This window comes from Anomalospiza imberbis, chromosome 10 (genome assembly GCF_031753505.1).
Source record: "Anomalospiza imberbis isolate Cuckoo-Finch-1a 21T00152 chromosome 10, ASM3175350v1, whole genome shotgun sequence".
NCBI lineage: Eukaryota > Metazoa > Chordata > Aves > Passeriformes > Viduidae > Anomalospiza > Anomalospiza imberbis.
In genome coordinates this window covers 1,388,640-1,395,143 of record NC_089690.1, presented here as the reverse complement: position 1 = coordinate 1,395,143, position 6,504 = coordinate 1,388,640, and the positions used below count along the sequence as shown (strand labels likewise).

At 49.5% G+C, this 6,504-nt stretch overlaps 1 long non-coding RNA gene across 1 annotated transcript; it reads left to right on the top strand.

Moving 5' to 3' along the window:
- The first annotated feature begins 3,608 nt into the window (after positions 1 to 3,608).
- Positions 3,609 to 6,148, top strand: LOC137479684 (uncharacterized). Its single transcript, XR_011002433.1, has 3 exons — positions 3,609 to 3,942; positions 4,114 to 4,202; positions 5,915 to 6,148. It is a non-coding gene; the product is annotated as an uncharacterized lncRNA (long non-coding RNA).
- Positions 6,149 to 6,504: the final 356 nt, after the last annotated feature.

Below are 6,504 nucleotides of genomic sequence, written 5' to 3'. Positions count from 1 at the left end.
CCACATGCTGCTCCCTGGAGACACCCTGGTTCAGGGGAGGTGACCTCTAGGAGGTGTTTTGGTGGCCTGGCAGGACAGTGTCCCCTGGCACACCCCTGGGGAGGGGACACAGCGGGATCATGGTCACTGTGCTGGGACACATCCCTTGGATGCACCTTGGTTCCCCTTCAGAGCAGCTTGGGCAGAGCTCTCACTGTGCTCGGCCTCCTTCCCAAAAAACCCTTCCCTGACTCCTCAGGGAAGACAAAAGTGAAGACAAGATTTCATCTGTCAAGGGCTCCAAAGGCTCCCTCGACCTTGGATGGTGTCTCAGGTGCAAGGATTTAATGCAGCAGCCCTTGCTGGGCAGCCACATTCCCAGCTCACTCCTCCCCAGGATGGAGCTGAACCTTCCTGAGACATTCTCTCTTTATCCTTCCACATGTGTGCACTCAGTGCCTTTGGTAAAGCAAATACAATTTTATTAAATTCTGTGCATGAGTTGGATCATAAAGGAAAGGGGATTATGGACATGCTGTAGCAGCTTTATGAAGGGAGGTGTCCCTTTATTTCCAAGATTCACTCTGACTGGGGGCTTCAGGACTGGGAATTAATATTTTTTTTATAAATGCCGTGCTGATATTGTGCTCCCACCTCTGCAAATCCATAATTACAACTCAGTTTTTCATTACAAACTAGAAACGTAAATATTTCTGTGGTCTTTGATGGAATTTAACTTCTGCAGCAAATAATATCTGCACATGTGTTTCCTATCTTGTTCTTTCCCGTGTAATACCAGGCATGCTACAGCCAGTAAAATATTATTATAAAAGTCCCTTTGCTGCAAGTCTTGACCAAAAAATCCACAGCTTTCTATCAGAAGTGTTCCTGAGGGTTCCTAGGAGCCAGCAGAGCTCTCGTGGTCAGGAAGGCCACAGCAGGAGCAGCTTTGTCCTTCGTGGCCACAACGTCAGGGGGTGTCCCCTCCACGAGATCCTTTACTCTGCACCACAGACCCTCACATCTCCTTTTCCTCCCAGTTTTCGAGGAGGCCAGGCTGCTGCTGGGTGATTTTGGGAGGCTCTGAGCCCCCAGCCCCCTTGGAGAGCCAGGCTGAGCATCCCTGGGCTCTGCAGCCCGGCAGGGAGGGGGGGCCCACACCAGTCCTGTGTGACCTGGAGGAGAATCAGGCCCTGACATTTAAAATTGAATTAGACTGATATTTAAAACAGAGATAAACTGACATTTAGAACAGTCCAATGTTCTGTTGTCTCAATTTGCTTCTTCTTTTTTTTTTTTTTCTTTTTCTTTCTTCATTTTTCATGGCTCAAGGCTCCAGCACATTGGAAGTGGCTCACTGGGGGTCTGCTGCTGGATCATGACCTGCAGGGACCCCGGGGCTGAGGTCTCACTCTTGTTCCTCCAGCCCTACAAGCAAGAAGAAACCTCCTGGCTGACTCCAATGGGATGCAGTGCTATCCTCACCCGTTAATGTGTCAAAATGCAACACCAAAATCAGCTTGTGATCGCTCCCGAGCCGTCGGGAGCACTGCCAGCTTAAATTGTATTAAACTGTTGGTCAACAGTGCTAAAAGGCAGCATTGTAGATTAATAATATCGAGAGAAATCTAAAAACCTCATCTCATTTTCAGAGCCCTGCATTTGGGTTTTTTTCTCTCACTCTCTGCTGGAACAGCCAAGAACTGGTTTGGTTCCTTCTGTGCCTCAGTGAGCCCCAGAAATGAGCTTTTCCAGCTCCCACTCATCAGCGTGGCCCTGCAGCCACGGGCTGCAAATCCCACTGGGGGATGTTTATTTGTTTTTAAAAAGTTCTATCAGAATCTGGATCTGCTTCTGCAATTGTCTTTAGTGCTGAAATACAAGTTTAGGGGCTGCTCATGGCTGCAAACACCAGCGTTGGGAGAGGGCTGAGAGAATGGCATTCCTTTCAAGTCAGATTTGCACAAAGCACAAAAAATCCGGGGAAAAATAATCTTTAAATAAGTTACCAATTGTGAACTTTATAACAGTGCCAGCCATTAACAATAGGCCCTCTTGGGGTGGGTTTTTCTCCCTTGCCATAACAATTTTTTCTTTCTGCAAGGTCATTTTAGGTCCTCAGCCTCAATAATTATTTGCTCCACGAGCCGTTGTAGACAGGGCTGTCTTCAGCCTCTCAGCTCGGAGGGAGAAACCCGACCACGCCTTGGGCTCCCTCCTAAATCCCTGCCAACAGAAATGGCTTTATTTTGTCCAGAACAAGGATGACAAGGGGTTCTCCACGAGGCTCTGGCACCTCTTGGGCTCTGCCTCCTGCCCGTGGCCCCAGAGCTGGGGGGAAGGACGGGGCTCTTCCGTGGGGGTGAAGCCCTGGCTGGGCTTTTCCAGCATTCCCATTGTTGCACAGCTGAATCCAATCACTGCTATTTGTTTTTCAAAACAGGGCCCAGCTCCCTGTTGCTGGATGATGTTTTCATCTGCTGACATTTAAAAGAGCTATTTCAAAACAAGCTGAGAAGGTTTCTAGAATGCCTCTATTTTTAAGGTTTTATCAAAATCAGCTTTTAATTATCTGTTTGGAAATAATTGTTAGTAAACAGCTCCGTGCCTGCTCTGAAGGGGCTCATCAGACCTGTAAAAACCAGCTAAAAATGGCACATTTTGGGAAAGGAGAGGACTTTTCCAAGCCCACAGAGTGATCAGATAATGCTCAAGCCCACGTGCTGCATCCCAGACAACGTGGCTGTGATTTACCATTTCCTTCAGCTCCTGAATTGTTGTCTCACTCAAGAATAAAGGTAGAGCAAAGTTATCTAAAAAAGAAACAGCCTCTTCCTTGGAAAACCCACAGCTGGGCTCTGGTGCCCGGGGGGAGCTCCCAGCAGGAGCAGATTTCAGGAATTTCTGAGCATCCTGTTGTGATGGAGGGTCATTCTGGGGGATGCATTTTATGAACGTTGGGAAATTGGTTTTGCTTGATTATGGTTAGGACTCTCTTCAAATGATCTGCCAGGACTTCAGGATGTCGAGGAAGAAAAGGGAGACGAAATTAAGACCTTCAGAAGACAATTTTGACCTGCTGAGCTGTTGTGTCTCCTGATCCCGCCACAAAGAGCTACCAGATGTCCCTGTCTCCTTTCCAGGAGGCTTTCAGTAATTTACATTCCCAGGAAAAGCCCCAAAACCAAGGGTGACTCACGTTTGCTGTGGCCACGGGCTTTGCCCACTGGGCCATCACCACATGCAGCCCCGCAACAACCAATTACTCAGAATTAATTACCAGCAAATTGTCAGAGCGGAGTTTCGGCCTCGTGTCCCTAACGCCAGCTCACAATTAATTTAATTGACCCCCAGCCTAACCCAGGTTTGACTCTGCAGCTTGGCTCACTCAAAGACAACAATCCCTGTGCCTGGATCAGACGGAAAGGTTGCCAAAACCTTCTGAGGAGTGAGGGAACCTGCAGGAATGCTTTCCAGTGAAGCATCAATCCCTATCCCAGCAGCAGGGCCCGGATGGCGTGCGGACATTTGGACATCTGCTCTCCCGTGAATAAGGAGGTTTTGGAACGGTTGTGACCTCTCAGGAGGTGAGGTGTCACGGACTCATAAACCCATGGAATGATTTGGGTTGGAAGGGACCATCTCACTCCAACCCCTGACACCACAGAGCCTCCCTTGCTGCAGCACATCCAGCTTGCAAAGCTTTTGGCATTTTTTAATGATCTGCCAGAATCTGGCTCTCTTGGTACGAAGGACACATTCCAAACTGAGATGCCTGTTTAAATCCCACCTGGCAGAGCCAAGCTAATCAATTTACCTTTCAAGCTGCAACGTCTAATTAGAGCTCTCCTGACACCACTCCCAAGCTGGGTTCAGCTCGTCCTGGAGGCAGTGTAGCCCTTTTATTACTTTCTACAACTTAATCACTGTGCTTTAAAGACATTTTCTCTGAATTGCTCAAAGGTTAGCCCCTCTGTCAATTTAAGTCAATATCCTCTTCTTTTCAAAATTAATTGCTATTAATTAATCACCATCTGAAGGAGTTTATTGGTATTGATTGGGTCCCTTTTGTGTGTTTCTGTGAGATCTCTCATTGGTCCTCCTCACTGGGTTTGTTTTTCCCCCAGGCCACAGAGCCCCTTTGGGTGAGCGTGGGTTGGCAGTGGCTCCAGACGAACATCCCAATGTCCAGGAAAATCTTTCTGCTGAAGGATATCCATGGTGTAGGTGCCTCTGGATTTTATGGGATTCTCTGTTCTTCCTGAGCAACTTAAAATATCGGAGCCCTTCTTTCAAACCTATTTGGAAAATAGGTTTTGAGAATGTGTCTCAGTTTTGGGTTCCTGGCACCCTTTTTCCTGTGTCCATGGGACTGAGGAGCTGTCCCAGCACCCACACCTCAGTGGTGTGACCTCTTGGCACAGACTGGGGTCATCTAATTAGGACAAGACCACACATCTTTCCCTGCTTCACGTGCAGTGGGAAGGAGAAGACCTCGCCATGAAGTCCCTGTGCAAGGCTCTGCTTCGCGCTGCTCTGCGGTGCTGGCAGGAGGCAGGAGGAAAAGCATTCATTTGCTTTCCAGTTTTGCACCGTTATTGGCATTTTCTCTCCGACCTTTTCCTCAGTGTAATCAAATAGCAGTGATCAATATATTAAAAGCCAGTTTTCCTTGGAAGCCCCTCCTGGCAATGTGGAGTGACCAGTGTGGCACCATCTTCCCAGTCAATCATTACACTGGAGCTTGGGGGTGTTCAAAAGACCCCAGGTCATGCTGGGACCTTACAGGGCTGAGCAGAGCAGGGAAATGCAGCAGGAGTGAGGATGGTGGTGGGAAGAGGTTTCAAACTGAAGGAGAACCTGCACAATAAAGTGTTTTTCACAGGAAGAGGAGCTATTGAAACGCAGCTTAATCTTGGGATCAGTTTTACTCCAACAAACCTGTTCAGCAGCAGGGACTGGGACCCTACAGACCTCCCTCCTGGCCTTGGGGCAGCCTCAGGGTGATTCACTCCTGAGAGGAGACGCAGCCACACTTCCCAGCCTGCCAGCAGGACCCACCTCAGCTCCTTCCCTGAGGATGAGCAGGGAGTGATTCCTAAAGCAGAGCTTCCCACCAGCTCCCCTGGAAAACCCCATGGCTTTCCAGCTGTGGGACAAGGTTGTCATGGTCCCTCTGGCCGGTGACACCACGGGCCCAGGGCACCGTCAGCGTCACTCTGTGACTGATCCAGGACTCCAGGAGACACGTTCCAGGCTGCTGAGCCTGTCATTTGTCAGCCTCTAAAAAGACAGAATTCCTCCTCTCCAAAGCTTCCCCAGCTCCCCAGGGATGTCGTCAGCGGCTTTCACCGCCTTGAAAAAAATGTCATTTTTCTTTTTAAAGAGCACTACAATTATTATCACCAGGCCTCGGGGCACTTCACCCCAAATCACACAATGCTATTTCGGGTCTCTCTTTTACCACAAATGTTCAAAACCAGCTGCTTAAATCCAGTTTTCAAAAGTGAATTGGGCATTTTGCAGCCCGAGAGTCTCTTGGCGCCTCTGAGATGCTGTGGCAGCTTCCAGTCAGCCAGGAGCACCCAGAGGCTCTGTCCTGAGGCCAGGGGCCACGTCAGGAGTGCCTTTCTGGGATCCTTCAGGGTCAGATAGGACTTTTCTCCTTGCCTCACACTCCAGGATGTCCAGATGTGAGGATCCAGCTGTGCAGCGCTGACTCAGGCAGGGTCGCGCTCACTCGCCTCACAGAAAATATAGATTACATTTTGTGGATAAGGATTTTTGGATTAATCCTTGCTCAGTTTGAGGGGCTGATTCCTCCTGGGACAGGGCCCACAGGAGTCTTTTTGCCTGTGCAGCCTCTCCTGTCCGTGTTTATAGGTGAGTTTCCCCGAGCACCTCCAAGACTGAAAGCTTTTTTTTCATGAGACAGATGGAGCTGTTCTTTCCAAGAGTGAGCAATATTTAACCTTAAGCACTTTCAAATCCGGCCTCAGGAATATTGAGATGAAAGGCTCGTGGCACTAAGCTCCTTTCAAATGGATATTGCAGCAGAGCTGCCTGGACATTTGTCTGGCTGAACCTGAGCAGTGTTTAACATGCTGCCGGTGTGCCCGCGCTCCTCGAGGAGCCCCGACAAGAATAAATACTCGTCTTTCAGATTTAATTTCCAGCGGCGACTCCGCTCTCGCTATTGTGTTTCTTCTGAGCATCCTTTATTGGACTTGAAGTTGCTGAGAGTGGCAGGGAGGGTGTGGTGAGATGGCTTCACCCCCTCCCTGCCAGTGGTGAGAACAGCTCCCAGGGCTGGGGTGGGACAGGGGACAGCCCTGGTGGCTCAGCATCACCGTGACACTGCTCACCAGCACCGTGGTGCAATGGCCGTGGTTTCGGTGGGAAGGGACCTTAAAAATCATCTCATCCCAGCCCTGCCACAAGCAGAGACATCTTCCACCATTCCAGATTGCTCCAAGCCCTGTCCAACCTGGCCTTGGACACTTCCAAGGATCCAGGGGCAGCCAC